General features: G+C 35.7%; 1 protein-coding gene across 1 annotated transcript in view; it reads right to left on the bottom strand.

Annotated features, from left to right (window-relative positions):
* CACNA2D3 (calcium voltage-gated channel auxiliary subunit alpha2delta 3) overlaps positions 1-16588 on the bottom strand; it is a 481484-nt gene extending 464896 nt beyond the window's left edge. Inside the window, exon 1 of the mRNA XM_071813168.1 lies at positions 16510-16588. The gene's annotated coding sequence lies outside the window, so the exon portion shown is untranslated. The remainder of the gene's footprint in view (positions 1-16509) is intronic.
* Positions 16589-18171: the final 1583 nt, after the last annotated feature.

Genomic DNA, 18171 nt, shown 5'->3' with positions numbered 1-18171 from the left:
ATATAGCACACATTTCTAATTTTAGACTTACAGAGCTATTGAACTTCCCCTGAAAACAAAGTATCTGAAGTCCTTCCAACACCCAGTCTCTCCTTTCCCCTTCTTCTCCTCTGTCCCTCAGCATTTTGACTATCATAAGAAAGATATTCTTTTTCATATTGACCTTGTTCTATTTCACTGAAAATGATGTTTTATCAGTGTCATTCATTGCTTAGCAGCAGCCAAAGAGATTTCTGTCCCTCAAAAGCAGGAAGAGAGAAAAAAAAAAGCAAGGAAAAGAAAATAGGAAACAGTTCCGTTGCAGTTTCAGGTTTGAACAAAACAGTAAATCAGTTACTGATCTGTGCAGAACTAAGCTATATGAAGAGAATTAGGCAAAAGTCTCTGCCATCTTAAACAGAAGAATTTACTTCAGCTCAAGAAAGCCTTCTAAATTTTTCACTAAAATACTTAACATTGCCTAGATCCTTGCATCCGATCTTGAGATGAATCACATTTTTAAGGTAACTGATATTAGTATTAAAAAAGCAAGCTCAAGTCTGTAGCTTCAACTTGCAATACTATCGCATCACAGCAAAAGGTAATGAGAACACGTAATCACTTGTGTATTCGCATTAGTGTAAATCTATGTGATGTAATTTGGGCAATGGCCTTGCAACAATACTTTGTGTTAAAAACACACACACAAAAAAAAATCAGGCAAATGTTTATAATACATTAAATATTACTTAACCTGAATTTTCACTACTACATGTTTTGTGATATGTCATAACATTTGATTTTAAAATTAATAGGTCTGTGTTTTTTAGACTGAAAGTGTGAGTGCAGTTATGCTTGCTGTCTTGCTTCATATGCCCATATGTAAATGTTGCAAGGCTACTCCTTACACAGTTTTGGGAAACAAAATATTTTGAAATCTAGAAAGTCTCATCATCTCTGTGGAATTAAGTATCTTAATAAAATCTACTGCAGCAGCTGAGCTTATACTTATTGGTAGCAGCTAGTCCCTGAATTTGCAAACATGTTTGCAAAGCAGTAACTTTCCCATTAACTCCCAGTCAAGAGTCAAGGAGAGTTGTGAGACTGACTGACTGCTCCCATGACAAGACACATTTCCGATTCACAATTTCTGGCTTTCAGTCTTTGCCACCTTGGAACCTCTAGTGTTGTCTTTACTTTTTACCTAGAAGCAACAGAATACTAAGCTATCTGAAAGTGGTTTCTATGTATGTTATATAAGCTTGCAGAGAAATCACAAGGTGCTCTGCACAGCAGGTCTGCACCCTTGCAAGCACCACAGCAGTTCTGGGGGCTGCTCTGCCTGGCAAACGTGACGTCTGAGTAAATTAGATTAGTTGAAAGAAAGCAAATCCAGGAAAATGCCACCAAATGACTACGTTAAAGCACTTTCCCAGTAACACCTTCACGTGTCTGACAAGAGACCCTATAATCTAGTGTGTGTATGTCTAGTTACAGGCTTCTAGTTATGACCATGAGCCAGCACTGTGGCCTTGTGGCCAGGAAGGCCAATGGCATCATGGGGTGTATTACAAGGGGGTTGGTGAGTAGGTTGAGAGAGGTTCTCCTTCCCCTCTACTCTGCCCTGGTGAGACCACATCTGGAATATTGTGTCCAGTTCTGGGGCCCTCAGTTCCAGGAGGACAGGGAACTGCTGGAGAGAGTCCAGCGCAGAGAAACAAAGATGACGAAGGGAGTGGAGCATCTCCTGTGTGAGGAAAGGCTGAGGGAGCTGGGGCTCTTTAGCTTGGAGAAGAGGAGACTGAGGGGTGACCTCATTAATGTTTACAAATATATAAAGGGTGAGTGTCACGAGGACGGAGCCAGGCTCTTCTCAGTGACAACCAGTGATAGGACAAGGGGTAGTGGGTTCAAACTGGAACACAAGAGGTTCCACTTAAATTTGAGAAGAAACTTCTTCTCAGTGAGGGTGACAGACACTGGACCAGGCTGCCCAGGGAGGTTGTGGAGTCTCCTGCTCTGGAGACATTCAAACCCGCCTGGACGCCTTCCTGTGTAACCTCATCTGGGTGTTCCTGCTTCAGCAGGGGGATTGGACTGGATGAGCTTTCGAGGTCCCTTCCAATCCCTAACATTCTGTGATTCTGTGAATACTGGAGGCCACTTATCCTGGACTTTGTCAAAATAGCCATAGACATAATCCTTTTCATCTCAAACAGAGACATGTATCTATTGAACTATATGTATTCAATCATCCTAGGATTTCAAGAAAATTCATGGCTACCCTGGCAACTTCATGTATTTCCCTAAACACCCACTTAAAAGGAAAACGTCTTAATCAATATGACAAATTAATAAGTTCCTAAATCAAACATTCAAGCTAGTCAGAATAAAGTAGCTGCACTGTTTCAAAGATCAAATAACCTATTCAAACATATTTCAGACACTGCCTTGGACGTTCCAGTGTGTCCTGTGTGCAGTTGTACAGGTGTAAACAAACACACACTTATGTATATGAAGTGCATCTCCAGGAAGTCGGAATTCCACGTGGCGTATTTAAACAATACAGTCTTACGGTAACTTGAGAAATAATACTAACAGAAAAGAGGCAATGCTGTGATAGCAATTTCCTTTCTCCATTTGGAGCCTTTTGAAAAACTCTGAAAGCAATATGAACCAATTATCATGCAGTGAGTATCAACATGAATTGTTTTTAAGCTAGATTTACAATTAACTAGAAGATGCAAGTATTATGCAAAAATACTTTTTTTAATATCTAAGTTTTATTTACTAAGGCTTGCTTTAGTCATCTTTGTATTCCTGATGTATTAAACCACTATAAAATCAAAAATCCACATCCCTCAAAACAAACAAGCAAACAGCTAAGGGGAAAATCATATCTCTGTACCTTCTGATCTTCAGAACATAAATATATTCAGCAGACCATTCAACTGCGACATTTTGGTCATTTGCATGCAGCCGTTCTGTCACTCCTTACTTGTAACACTAATTTTACATAAGCAGATGTCAACTGTAACAAGATTTAACCTCTCCTATTTGTAAGCTTAAAAGTGACCATAAACCCCAAGTAAGTGAATGTAAACCAAAATCCAGTATACATAACCATATGTTTTGATTCAATTTCCAATATTCTCAACTTTTTAGTTTTATGAGGTATTTTGAGGCATTAATAGCTATGTTGATTCCTTCCGTAAATTATTTCCAACAATTTTGACGTTAGTTCAGTTGATTTGCTTTTCACAAACTTTTAAATGTTATATGTAAATCCCAGTAGCACTTATGTACCAATTAATGTCTTACCCTACTGTCAGTCACTGTATTTCAAACTTGTATTTTGCTTCAGTCTGCTATGTATTTTCACTCTCAGTATTTATTCACCACTTTTGAGAGTATTTCAAATTGTTTGCTTTGCAGACATATTGCCTTTCAGAGGTAGAAAGTGCATTATCACTAATGTCAGCTCTCTTTTTAGTTTTCCAGAGTTATTATTCACCACAGCTGCTTCCTGTAATTCTCTTTCCGTAATGGATAAGGGAACAAGGGGCTGCAATTCATTTAATTTTTCCAAACTTTCTTCTCTTCTCATTACCTGCCTCTTCACTAGCATGTAGTAAAAGCAAGTGCACTTCATAGGTACAGGCCTTGAAGCACCTTTGATGAACTGAAAAGTGGTATCGTAGATGAGTCTGTGAACGGGTGAATATGAAATGCTTGCTTTTCCTCAGACATCATACATGATAACTTTTATTTCCTTCCTTTCACTTTTTGTCCCTGACCAAAAGACAGACGAAATCCCCTATCAACATTTGCTCACTCTCCCCTTGTTTTTTTTATTTAATCTCTTATGCTGGAAAATGTGTCTGAATGAGAAAAAAAATCCATTTGGGAAGTTGTCTGATTGAAAAGTCAAAACATGCAGGGGCCATACATCTGAACTATACTCCTCATCTGTCCATTTAAAGCAAAACTACTATCAAGTAGCTACAGTTCTCCTCTAGGAAAAAGGATGATCACAGATATTCAGAAGAAATAACCTACCTTCCATGGTCAAAATCATTCAGATTGATTAGGTCACTGAGAGACAGAGGGCAGACATACTTCAATGATGAATTTGGATACAAACTAGTGCCACAGACACCAGAAGCATGAATGAAGACAGGAGTTCTGTCCTGATTATCAACCAATGCAGCAAGATGACACTGCGAGCAACAGATGATATTGCAAAACATTCCATGACCAAAATATTCACACACATGGACAGAGGTTTTATTAACAACAATTTGAATAGCAATCCTGAATTGCACTAAGGCAAAAAATTCATTTAACACATGCTACTGAAAATCTGCCACTCTGGATTCCTGTTTAAACACAGACAGATGAAAGGCTTCAAGGATTTACTTTGAGCTGTCTGATACCTCAAATGTCTTGCATTTTTTTTCCACAGATTCACTTGCTCATACCAAATACCTTCTCTAAATTATTCTTAATGTTGAATATGCAAGATTTACTAAGCAAGTACCACTGAAACTACCAGGGAATTCAACCTCTGAAACTAAATAATAGTCATCACATAAAGGAAATAAAATCTGTCACTTTGCAATTTTCACAGAGGTGTTTGATTTTTGAATGATTGATATAAAGGCAAATCAGAGAGGCATTTTCACTATTTGCATTCATTACTTACACTTCTATATAGCACTTGTGTCTGCAGACCAACAGACTGGAAGTTACTGTGGCAAAACATATGGGAAGTGTCCTGCCCCGTTCTTAGAGACAAGACTCAATGCAACAGGAGCTACAATGAGAACTTGTTATCTCCTGATCTTTACAGAGAAACCTGAAAAAGGACAAGTGCCTATTTTTAGCTGAACATAAAAGCTAGCACAAACATGATGAAAGTATTAATCTCAGAATTACACAGCTAGTTTGTTGATGGCAAAGAAGACCAGAGCTTGGCCATGCTTCTTTCACTGTAGGGAAACTGTGATCTGTTGGATATGAGAGAATTGTAAATGTGACAGATCTTCATTTATCTAAGTTTTTGACACAGGCTCACATAATTTTTCATTGGTAAATGAGGGACTTAGATAACATACCATAGGGCAAACATTTGAAAAAACCCCAACCTTAAAGAATATTTCTGGAGGCTACACCTAACCCAAGTCCTCCCATAGTATTTCCTTTGAAGCTTCAGCAATGGAAAAGGATGCTTGGATAACATCCCAGTCACCAGGTTTATTCATCATGCATAAAGATTTCACGCTGTATCGTTCAAAATAATTTTCTTCTAATATTTTTCCATGTAAACTATTTCTGTTGTCACAAGTACTCCAGGTGTGTGCAAATAATGGTGGGAATATTGCAAAGCTGATCTCTCAAGCTAGAGCTTAGATTCACACATACCAGCTTCTGAAGATATTAACACAAAAGAAAGTGGTACACAGTCTTCAGTCTCTTGCTATAATTAGTTTGACTGGATTTGCTTTTTCACCTCTTAATCCATTCAGGGATGTCATAATTATTGTAATTTGTGATTGAGGGCACAAAATTATACCATTACAAAAAATTTGAGAAGAAAATGCTGAGCACACTTTGCATTCACTTAGGTCTTGTTCTTAACATTTGGATAATAGATAAACTTTCATGTTGAACATCAGACACCGTTTTGGATGAAAACTCTGGGATGGCAGACCCTAAAACTAATGTTTATGTGACTTATTAATATTATTTGTTGATACTGTGCATAGAGTTATCATTAGCTATCTTACATCCCAATTATTTAAAAAATAATCTAATCCCATTTATTCACTTCAGAAGGCATTTATACATGATACTGGATCAATTAGCTGAGGATTTTATCTCCTCTGAAAATGATGACTATGTACCACAAATACAAGGTGAACATACAGAACAAAAAAGGAAAAGGTCACTCATTTCTCCCTCTCCTGACTCACCACTCCTTTTCTCATGCAGTCAGCCTGTTTTCCCTTACGTATAAAATGCCGCATCTACAAATTTTCACCAAGGCATTTCAGGTTGCATCACCACAAAAGAATTCATCTGACATGATCTGAATATTTTAGGGGAGTGCGTTATTTTAAGAGCAATTATTTCTCATTAAAAAAAAAAAGTTTGCCACAAAAGATTACCAATAATTACAAAAATAGGTTAACTACTGAAAAGGCAAAGAAACATCAGTAATATATTGTAAGACTACAGAAGATGTACCTACCAAAAGGAAGTTGCCTCTCATACAATTATAATTAATTATACATTCATCTTCATATGTTACTTATGTAAAGAACCTCCTTTTTCTAACAACTTCCCTATGCTGTTTGGCAAGGTTTCAGAATATGTGGCTGTTTCACAACTGTAAGGAGAATAGTGCAGCCAAATACTGAAGAGATTACTAACAGAATATGCATTCAAGTATTTTAAAACTTCACAGAATCACATATTTCGGGGAGGAAGAAAGGAGGGAAATCTCCGTGTATTGTGATCACAATATTTGTAAAGTCTATTTTTTTTTTTTCATTATTTCTATTTTCCCGTAGCCTCTGAAACTTACACAGAGCTGCCTGCATATGCCCAAAAGATAAATCAAATTGGTATCCCCTCAGCTCACACAAGTTGATGAAGAAACAATTAATATAGACTAAAACAATATTATCTTTTTCCATTGCTGTGCAGTTACTCATTGAAAACCATAAACATCGAAGACAACAGCACTAAACAATCAACCACAGGAGTATGACATTCACAATCTGGTCCTAAGTAATGGGTCCTCAGCTCCTAAAACCTCCTTGTTGTGGGTCAGAAACACACTACAAATTCTGTAATGATGAAATAAGCAGAGATTTTTTTTTTCCATAAAAATATACAATTACCACATCAATTGTCATCTTTTTAATGTCCACCATTCAGTGAACACACACAGAACCCTCACTAACCTCTCGGAGCTTTCTCACAAGAGCCATTAAACTAACTTAGAATTCAGAAAGGGTTTTCTGTCTTTGATTCCAAAATCTTAGTTTAAAAAAATCTAGAAAATAGTCTAGATGCAAATCGATGGATACGAACCAGTCTGGCATTACTGTGTTTAATGTTTTGTTACTAAAATATGGAACCACAATAATGATTAACATTTTATCTGTTTGTGCAATAACAATATTAAAGCAGTAAATTATGGAGTATAAACTATAATTTCACTGTTAGATTAAGCACATTACACCCAAAAGGGCAAGTCCAGTCCTTGCTACTATTCACCAGCGCACAAATCTCTCTCTTTACCTGGTCAGACATTAGATACTCTATGGCCCCATGACATGTCAGATCAACTTGCCATTTTCACAAACACTGTCCCTGTGGCCACAGAATTATCAGTTCTGATGGGAAGGAAATGGTGGCAACACACAGATGAGGACAAGTCTCAGATCTGCTCGGTCTCCACCTCTGTGACAAATCTGACCGATCAGAGTAAAACAGACTGCACCTAAATTTTCATTAAGTATTCAGACTGAACAAGGTAGCATTTTCTAGCAGAAGAGTAGTTTATGAGATAATCCCTGTCCAAGTCTACTTCTGTGTTAACTCAAGCTGACATTTAGCTCAGTTTACATCTAAGTTCATAAATATTCAGTTAAGGGACACTTACAGAGCATCTGGATTTGAACATCTGGTCATCTGAGTGCATGAATTTCAGTTACAAAATTCAAAACTGTGTCAGAAGTTCACTAACAACTTTTCATTCACAACATTTAGCAAAGCTCAGCAGAAAAACGTAGATGTGTGGAAAAAAGGAAAAAAAAAAACATTGTATATATTACAGAATTTAAAACCAAAAGTCCAAATTTTCTAAACTCTGACACCTAAAACCAGTCTCTAGTGTCTGTACCATGGGAACAGTTTCCATAGTTTCCATTGCTTCAGTGTGACTGATATTCAGCCATCTGAAAATCAGGACAGTTACATTTAGGCACCAATCTGTGAACTTGAAATCTGATTTCAGACTTCTGAATTGAAAATTTACTTTGAAATTCACAGAAATCCACTCCATATTCTTGTCAGCTAATAAAATGACTAGAGAAATTTGACATTTCAGTCTATGTTTACTTTCAATATCTTTAGGAAGTATTTTCAACCAAACGTATAACATGTAACGCAGATAATAAGACCTTGTCTTCTCTCCTAGCAGTGACCATATGGATATTTTATTAATTTTTTCCAAATGCATTGAACTATATAGCTTTCGTAATTTTGAAAATAAAGATTATGGTAAGAGATAGAAAATTTGTACAACAAAAGCAAAAGAAAACCAAGCAATAAAGAATGTGTTCTGTCTTTACAGAAACGTGCTCTCCACTGAATCATCAAATCATGTTCACGTCCCTGTAGCTCAAATACAAGTCTTCCAGAATACAGAATTATAAGAATATTAACATGGCACAACTTCCTCAGTTATTAAGCTAATAAATTAAAAAATAAAGTTGCACAGAAAGCAAACAATTCTGTTTTCCACAAGTACACTATCACAAACACAGTATGCTTAGTATAAGATGGACTATATGCTTATTTATTAATACGTTTAAATATGTGATTTTGCTATGTTTAGGACCAAATAAAAAGCTAGCCCTGCTGTGCTATGTGTCTGGCAATGTATATATGGCATATTGTTGTCAATATGCAAAAACTATATATGAGGAGTTGTATTAACTATCATTCTCTGTATTAACCACTTCTGCAAAATTAAACTCCCTTCCAATCCCTTACATTCTGTGATTCTGTGATCAACAACAAAAAGTAATGCTACTTCTTTCCACATCATGTTAAGTCTAGAGAAAGGCTGGCTGTACTTTATCTACAAATAAGCAAAGGTGGTAAGAATATATTCAGACTGGAGATCAGCTAACTTCCAAGAGAGCTGGTTTCCAAAATAATACTATGAGCAGAAGCATTGACAGAGATCGTGGTGTCATCTCTGATGGCAATCCTGCTCTCCATGTTTAATAGAAGAGTAGTGGAATCACGCATTACATGAAAATAGCTTAAAAGCTGGGACAGGAGCAAGAAGAAATAAATAAAAAATGCTACACACTCATGTAGTGATATAAAGCTGCAATAAAAGCTGTCAATAACTTGAATGAAACAGAAAACCCTCTTCATGATCAGTTCTTCCACTATATCACATTTGCTCTGTGTTTGTGAGGCGGGAAAGAAGAAAACCCTGTTTAAGAAAAATCTTCACAAATTCTTTCATATTACTGCAAATATTTCATATTTCAAAAAATTAGTTTCATCCATGACTAATGCAGTATATAAAGCATATTATACATACTTACTCCTTTATGATTAATTTCTCTTGAATGTCAAACTTGTTTTAGAAGTGACATGCAATGCTTCATCCTGCCATAAAATCCAGATGAAGGATTATATATATTTTCAAGCTTGGGTTAATTTGGAATTAATAGTAATTATTTGGAATTTGCAGCAATATATAATGAACATCCCCTTAGACATGTCCAGTACAAAGGGCACTAGAAAATAAAGGGAACCTGTAATTCTCTGATATTTTGGATGATATAATGATGTTCAGAATGTGACTGATATTTTCTCTTCTTTCCTTCAAATTCTAGACTAAAAATATAGCTGACATACAGGAAAGTGAATGCAAACCAAATTATACGCATAAAATATATTTTACTAAATAAAAAAGCTCAGTCATGAAGCTTGATAATAAAGCCCAGTGTATTATTCAGCACTGAAATTTCTAAAATTATAATGAGATGGTTCATGAACATTCTCATTATGTTAATCCACATTCCTTCAGGAACATCCAAGATAAAAGCTGAATCTGACAGAAACCATTTGTGGCTAAGCAACAGTTGCTGCACTCACATATTCGAAGTGCATGTTAGTTCTACAAAAATGCTTTGTTCCTAATCTTTTGAGCTGTTCTTCATTAGACATGCAAAGCTCACTCTTGTATAATTTCAGTGAGTTAAATAAGCAAAACAGAAAAATTTTGTCCTATACAACTGTAAGAGGAAATATGGAGCTGAAATTCTATGCAGATGGCCAAGCAAGTGAAGCAATTTTTTATTATTTTTTGCAAAAATTCTAATACAGGTTTAAACACACTGTTGTGTTAGCACGTAACGATTAAACCATCAGCAACAACAACTTTATTACTCCAGATATTATTGTTTAAATATAGTCAACATACACGTATTTTGTCTCCTAAAAAAATGTGTTTTACTTCTGTAGGAATTTGAAGACATTTCTTTCTGTGATTTTCAAAGGGACAGCAGTGACACTTACTTTATAACCTATGTTTTATTAATTTTTCAAATACTGAAAAAAAAAAGAGTTTAAAGAGCAATTCTAGTATTACAAAAAATTTCCATCTTATTGGAACCTCATGGTCCTTAGACTTGTAGCATGATTTGCAAACCTTAATTAAAGTTGGCATTAAAAATGCCTCTTGTTAGCTGGAAGTAGAGGCTTTCCTTGTGCAGTTAGTCACATTCCAACTTAAGTAAATATTTCTTAGAACTCTTGCCAGCTTTTCTCCCCTCCAGTAAACCCACAAAATGATGTGAAAATTTCAGGGAACAACATATTTACATTTTTAATCTCTTGACTAGAAATACAGTATTTTTGTGTTTAGCAAATACAAACACATTTTTATGGATACATTAAAAAATCCAATAAGGAATCCATTTTTTGCTCATGAACAGTGATGTGGCACCCTCACTAAAATCACCAAGACCATCAAAACCAAAACATGGGTCATATTTAACCTGACCTCTGATCAATATCATAGTGAAGAGTTTTTAGGAAAAAAGCAGTTAGAAAAATAGTAATGGTGTACAGACCAATGCTGACGCCCTCAGTAGTTTCTATAAAATAAGTGTAAATGTGACAATAGTTACAAGACTACAAATGTTTTCCAATTATTTTGTCTACAGGAATTAGCGATTTTAACTGCTAATCCCAGGGAAGTGGTGCAGTCACCATCCCTGGAGTTGTTTAAAAGGCATTTAGATGAGGTTCTTAGGGATATGATTTAGTGCTATGCTTAGGTTAGGTTATGGTTGGACTCAATGATCCTGAGGTCCTCTTCCAACTGAAATGATTCAATGATTCTACTCTATGACTTCCAGTTTCTGTGGAATTCTCCAATTCTCCCTGCATGAAAGCATTTTGAAGTGCTTATTATAATTTATTTTAAATTAATAAATTAGTCAGTGTCTTGGGAATATAAGATACAACCCAGTACTTTATTTTTTCAAAAATTGAGAAATATATGTGTATGCATTATATGTCATCACCATCATCTATAAAAAAAGGCATTATCATCAGACTGAATAACTAATAAAACTAAGTGACAGAAAGAGTTGTGTATATTTAGGTATTAAAACTATGGAAAATACATCACAGCTTTATGACCAAAATAATCTAGACCAAATTTTTGATAGGCTGCGGCTTTAAATTCAATAAACATTGTATGTCATGATAATTATCTAAGTATCTTTCTCAAGAATCATCAACAGATTAGGATCTTATTCTAAAAGATACTGAGAGAAGATGCCAAAGAATGGCTGCAGGTACTGCAGCCCTTTCCCTGAGAAGGTGCTGAAGGCAGTGCCATCATGAATGTAGAGCATTTTTCAAGACCTGATCCTTTACTTAGGCTGGACTGAAGAACGCAGTTGGGCAAAAATGCTGGATTTTCTGTTGTTCGAGTGGAAAAGAAAGTTCTTCTGTACTTAAACCATCCACACCATATAGAGAGAAAGAGAAAGCAAACACATGTAGTGAAGAGTAGTAAGCACCAAAGTGAGTATAAAGCTATTTGACCGTTATAAATATGAGCCATGCTACCATCCCTAATTTTCTTACATCCATTTTCAAGCACTAACAGTCCAGAAATTATGCAATTCTCATAATACATCTTTTATTAGCAAGTATACAAAACAGGTCTAGAGTGAGATAAGTGCCAGACTAGAAAGTTCTCTTAAGACTATGTAATATGTAGTTTAGTGACGTGATCTTCCATCATCATCTGGCTCAGGCTCTACATAGGTAATGTTTTCTTGCTCTTGCCACACACAGTTCTGCAAACCTGTATTTCTTCTGCTGTGCCTCGCTACCTCTGTGTTGGCTTTGGGTTTAGCTACTACAGTAATATATCGTCTACAATATGTAGAGCTTAACAGAGCCCCCAGGCATTTATCAATTCAGCCTCATGGTGCCTAAGGAAAGCTAAGTATCATTATCCCCACTGGTAGCCTGAAGATCAAATGTTCTAAAGCAAATAATGGAAGTGAAATGAGACATTATATATACAAATATATAGGTAAATCTGAAAAATCGGGATCATTGATATGTGAAGAACTTCCTGCTTTTCTTTAAGCATGCCTGACATATGTACCTTACTCAAAACTACTGCATATAAGTGATGGGCCACAGCAATTAATATAATACCAAAATGCCAAATCTGGAGGAAAGTTCTCTCAAACCACTTTTGTCTTCTGATTGTTAGGAACTTAAGCAACTTAGTATTCCCTGCCTATCCAAATAGCACTAGAAATGAAGAACATTTATCTACCAACCCTGATTATTATTTTTTGTCTTACCCTGAAGTTGAAATACTGCAACAGTGCTCATTATCACATCATAGATATGGTATGGACTCAAAAGTAAACATTCCTGCAGAATTGTATCTAACTATGGCTCCTCATGTTAGTGTAGGTTTAAAGTAAATGCTTTGAGAAATGCTAGTGCAGAAATAGTACAGTGTGAGTAGCTTATCTTCTGGACAACATAAGAAATAAAGAATGCAAAAATTTGGTCATTTCTTGTGCTATAATTACTACTGATTTAATACTCAAGTCCTATTCTCAAAAAAATGATAGAGTAAAAAAAAAATCATAAAGACAATTTCGTAAGTATTTGTTCTCATCAACAGCTTCTCAGAGACGGTGAAAAACATGGAAAGCCAGCAAAGATCAACAATTATAATACTTTCACAACTTATTACCAGTCACAAAGAAAAATGCTAACTAAAGAGTACCATTTTAGAATCCTGGTAGTATTCAGATTCAGTGGCACACATACCTGATCAGTTACAGAGAAAAGTTCCCCTACACAGGTTTGCTGGAAAGGAAGACACAACATGCCTTATCCTTTTCCACAAAATAATAAAGAATCCTGGATAAAAGTAGGCATAAATCTTTATTATTCAGACTGATCTTTACACTTTTTGCTGAGTCACTAGTGAGGGATCTGAAACTTAAATGTGGAAGCACATGAACATAGGCATCATTTTGCATTGAATAGCTCAAAATTTTTCAAATTTCCATAAGCTTCTGCTTCAGGAATATACTTAAACCAATGGACTATAAAATTAAGTATTATGAACAAATTAAAATTAAATAAAGGGCATGAGTTCTTCTCCTTAGACTCCTCCAGGATAGTTTCCTTTTCTCATGTTATTCATGGCCACCTCATTTTCTTTTCATCCTTTGGTCAACTTTTACTTTGCGTGAACCAACACATTCTTTCCAAACAATTTAATCAAATCCAATCATTAAGTTCTTTAGAATATAGCTGAATGCCTTAAAAACAACTCTTTGTTGTGGCATTTGCGATAACCTGCCATTATCAGCTATTCACAGTTATAAAGACTGAGAATGTTATTTATAGCAATACAGTTTTTTAGTAAAAAAATTCACTTGCCAATTTATGTGGTCAACTAATGGTTTTGAACAGGAAAATAAGATACATTTTGTTAAAAACATGATTTACAGTAATGGGATGGATGAGTCAAAACAAAGAATGCGTAAGTACATTTGAAACAACTGGAAAAACTTGCATAGGTTTCTCTTCAGCCATAGTCTGAACCGGTCTTATTTAATATTGAAACTACTTCATAGCTCTTCAGCATATGGAAGATTTAAGATGGTAACAGTAGCTAGCAGTCCTTATTTTTAAAATTACAATAACAATATATCAAGACATTTTTAAGAAAGTATGAGTCTTTACATCCTTTGTATTTTGATACAGGGTTTCAAAAGTGAGCATGGTGGGACAGTAAATTACTATTAACAAAATGCTTAGTCATTTGCTATCTCTGAAGGCAGGTGACATTTCTGATAGCATTTGGTGAGCATAAATTGAACTGACCTTGGAAAAAACCTTAATGTCCTCATGTGCATACATCAGTGAAGAGCTATCTATATGCAGTTTCACACCTCATGAACTTTTACACATTATTCATCTAAATCAGGGATCCAAATACAAAATCTGGCACTTGGGACATCATGTGGATATCTGATATTCCTTGGCAACTGTAGGGTCCCAAAATAAATGGCTAGATTTAAATGATTTACAGATGTATGGGCAGGACAGTGGGGGAGAGGGTTCTTTTCATTTTTTTATTCCAGATGCATACCTAAATATGCATTGTTCTGCCTAAATGGTGGTTCAAAACACCACATTTGAGAACGCACAACAGCATGGAAACATATTACACAATACAGGAGTGGATACTGCAGAACTTCCCAGCATCTGGCATACTCACTTAAATGAAAAGCTTGTCATATGCTGGCTTTTCAACTGTGGAATGTCACCTACAGTCTGCAATGCTACAGTGTGGGTGAAATGACACAGCTGATGTGCCAGTATGTGACATACCTTTAATTTCACATGCCATGCATAGCTGCATCTCCCACTGTGAAATGTTGCAGGGGCATATTTTTTGGTGACGTTACATTGTTTTGCTGGACTATTTGCTCCAATTTAAAGTCGCAATTAGCATTTGAGATCAGAGGGAAAATGTTAGCCAAGCTGTCTGAATGGTACGCTTTAACTGGAGACTGTTTTCTATCCTCTCATAATGCTAATCATTATTGCTACTGTCATTTATTTTATGTCCAGGACATAAATGTTTTTTCCTGAATTGGACTATCAAAGAAGGCACGTGGTAAATGCATGACAAAAACCTCTAACTAACTATTTTTGGTAAAACTTAAAAATAAAATGGAAAAAATAGGTTATATATTCAAGATACTGAAATCAACAAAGTATATGTTTTAACACATATTATCAAAATTTCCAGTAATAAGTTTTCGTACAGAAATGACAAAACATACAGAACAAGACTGCTTTTAAAAATTACAGCAACAGCAGATATACCAAAAGGACATAGTGCCATGAATCCAATTACAGAAATAATCGTTCATGTTGTGTCATTCAAGTTGTAAAACTGCAAAATATAGTCACAAACAAATAGCTGAAACACAGAGTTCCAAAGCACAGTTTTTGATTGGGCTCTTCATAAAATGACAAAGCAAAGATCTATATCACTCTAGTCTGAAACTTTATATATCATGTTATGCAATTAAAATAGACTATTTTCAGTCCCCTCTTTGTGAACTTGCTTCTTTAAACATGACCTGCATTTCCATCTCATGTTTGCCTTTGCATCTTTTGTTGGAAGAGTATTTCGCATCTTTATTTGAGAAGGAATGTAAAATGCTGACCACTTGATGGTTAGCAAACATTCCAGCTACGTTATGGCTCTATTTTTATAAATATGCAAAATATAACATTTATTTTTCTCAATAATATATATTATTTTTAAAATATAATGATAATTTAAATGCTACTAGAATTACCTTTTGGGTAGCAATGGAAATCTAAAGTTATATTTCAGAGGATATGTCCAACATAAGGAAATAGCCGAAGAGGCTTTAACACAGATCTGGGAATATTCCTGTCACTATCTGGTTGTACCTATCCAGGGGTAACTGCCTCTGTGCCTGTTTAGTCCTTGGTCCTTCTCCCAAAACAAACATGTAATACCCTATTCTGAAGAGGGTTTGATAATCCAAAGGATTTGATCTGCTTCCCCCAGTGTGGATCAATACCACCAACTGGGATGTTATGTGACAGTCTGGTGAACCAGCAGCCAGCTCAGGCCAAAGTAAAAGCCATTAAAATTGTGGCAAGCTCTGGATCCTACTGCCACTCCAACTCATTGTCACTGTTTTGACACAGTAGCGGGGAAGCTGACAACCCATTCAGCTCTGATACTCCAAATTCTAGGACACGTAAAGCATGTACATTTTCCACATGCACGTAGCCCTATTGTTTTTATACAATTCTAACATAAAGACTCACACAGGGATGATAAACTATAGTTCCCTCATGTTAATGAATATTTTCAAAAATATTTTCAAAATTTAGGAACGAGTCTATTATTGCCAGGATATGAGGCTTAAATAAATAAATAAATAAATAAGTATGAAAGAAAAACAGAAAATAAAAAAATCGTTACTACCTTCTCAGAGAGGAACAAACAGTATTGAATCATCAATAAATGCGGTGTGAGCAGTCTGTAAAATATACACTATCAGAGAAAACAATTTTGAAAAATAAAAAGAGCTCCAAAACTAGATAAAAGAATGTAAACAAAAGCTCTTATTTTTACTCTGAATTACCCACCTGACTCAGTGCCATAATTTTCTAGGTAAGAAGAGGAGGAGAAAGAAAAAAACCTTTAATATCTTTTCCCTTTTCCTTCTTTCTCAGCAAAAGAAAACACGAGAATCTGAAAGGGTACATTTTCCATTGTGACTGCAAAAGCTGTGATACTGTAAAGCCTAGTACCTTTTAGCTGTGTTCAAATTTGTGATGTTACTTAAAAAATGAATAATTTATGAAAAATTATAAAATTAAAATGCTTCCCACAACTCCCCTAACAATTTCATGCAAATATCTTAACTGCACATTCCTTCTTCATCTCCTATTAACCCTTTCCAGTGGGATGAAGAGCTCTTTACACCAGGTTGTATGTAACCCTAGACACAAATAGACTTGAAGTTAAATTCACAGATGGGGACATTTCTATCACAATGACAATTATGCAGCAAAAAGAAAAATAGAAATATATCAATTAAAATATTTTTCCTATAATTTTAACTAACACTGTCATGCATTTAACAGATCATAGTTTGCATATACAACAAAACCATGAATCAATCTGTGTACCACATGAGTACACTGTAAATATCTCTCCACAAACACTGGCTGAGGAGTGGGCTGGCTGCGCATTCATTGGGCTGGTCTTTTCACATAAATCATAGCTGTCCAAAGTCTAATCGGATTTACACTGCCTGCCAATGCTCCCAAAGGCTTCTGCACTGGCCAGCTTGGCAGTTCAGTAAGGAAGGCCCAAGCACACACTCTGGAGCCTCCAGGGAGAACCCTTCTGTTGAGCGCAGCTCTCCACGGCCAATTAAATTGGCTTCAGAGTCACCTTGCACCTTGGCACAGTGCAAAGAGCCTGCAGTGCAGCTGAGGACCAGGGCCAAGGAGGTGTCAGTTCTGATCCTAAGGTTGGGGAATGCTCTATTAGAGAAATCGGAGAGTTACTTTCACAGCTCATTGCAAAAGCACCACACACATAACCTTCTCATAAAATAAAACCCTTCCCTGTGATAAAAGCTGCAAATGAAAGCATTCTCTCCTCAACAGAGAGCAGCTCCCATACCCAGCAAAGCAGGACTGGAAAACATTACAGTTATGGCTGTTGACTATGGAAATTTCTGAAAGAAGCCTCAGAAAATATTGTGTATATCCTTTGTAGGTATAACAGATGAAAAGATATTTAGAAAGCTCTTTATTTTAGGAAGCATTTTAAGGTTTATGTTGCTTGCAAACGTTCTACTTTTATTAAATATATATGACATTACACAGTACAGCATTTTTACTGCTGTACTATACAATGACAATCATCTATAAAATGCTGACTAACCAGCAGCAGCTGTTGAAGAACTTGCTGGAGTGGCAAACCAACCTTTCTCAGAAGCTTGAACTACAAGCTGAGAAAGCTGAAACGTTAAGGAAAGAGTAAATGGAAAAAATGAATTAAAACTGGCAGCTGACCTCACAGTGCTTTCAGAAACTGAAGATTCAAAATCTAACACCACAGCCACTTGTAACCTCAAGAACCTTATAAGAACATTATAAAAATCTGGAAGTACACTAAAAAGGCTCAAGGAAGCAGCTACTTAAATAGTAACACAAGCATTTCACATTAATTAATGGTGAATAACAAGCAAGAATTATTTTATGGATACATCTTTTTTATGCATATTTGTGTAT

Source organism: Patagioenas fasciata, chromosome 10 (genome assembly GCF_037038585.1).
Source record: "Patagioenas fasciata isolate bPatFas1 chromosome 10, bPatFas1.hap1, whole genome shotgun sequence".
Taxonomy (NCBI): Eukaryota; Metazoa; Chordata; class Aves; order Columbiformes; family Columbidae; genus Patagioenas; species Patagioenas fasciata.
Note: the sequence above shows the minus strand (reverse complement) of the source record. Positions and strands in the feature narration are given on the sequence as shown.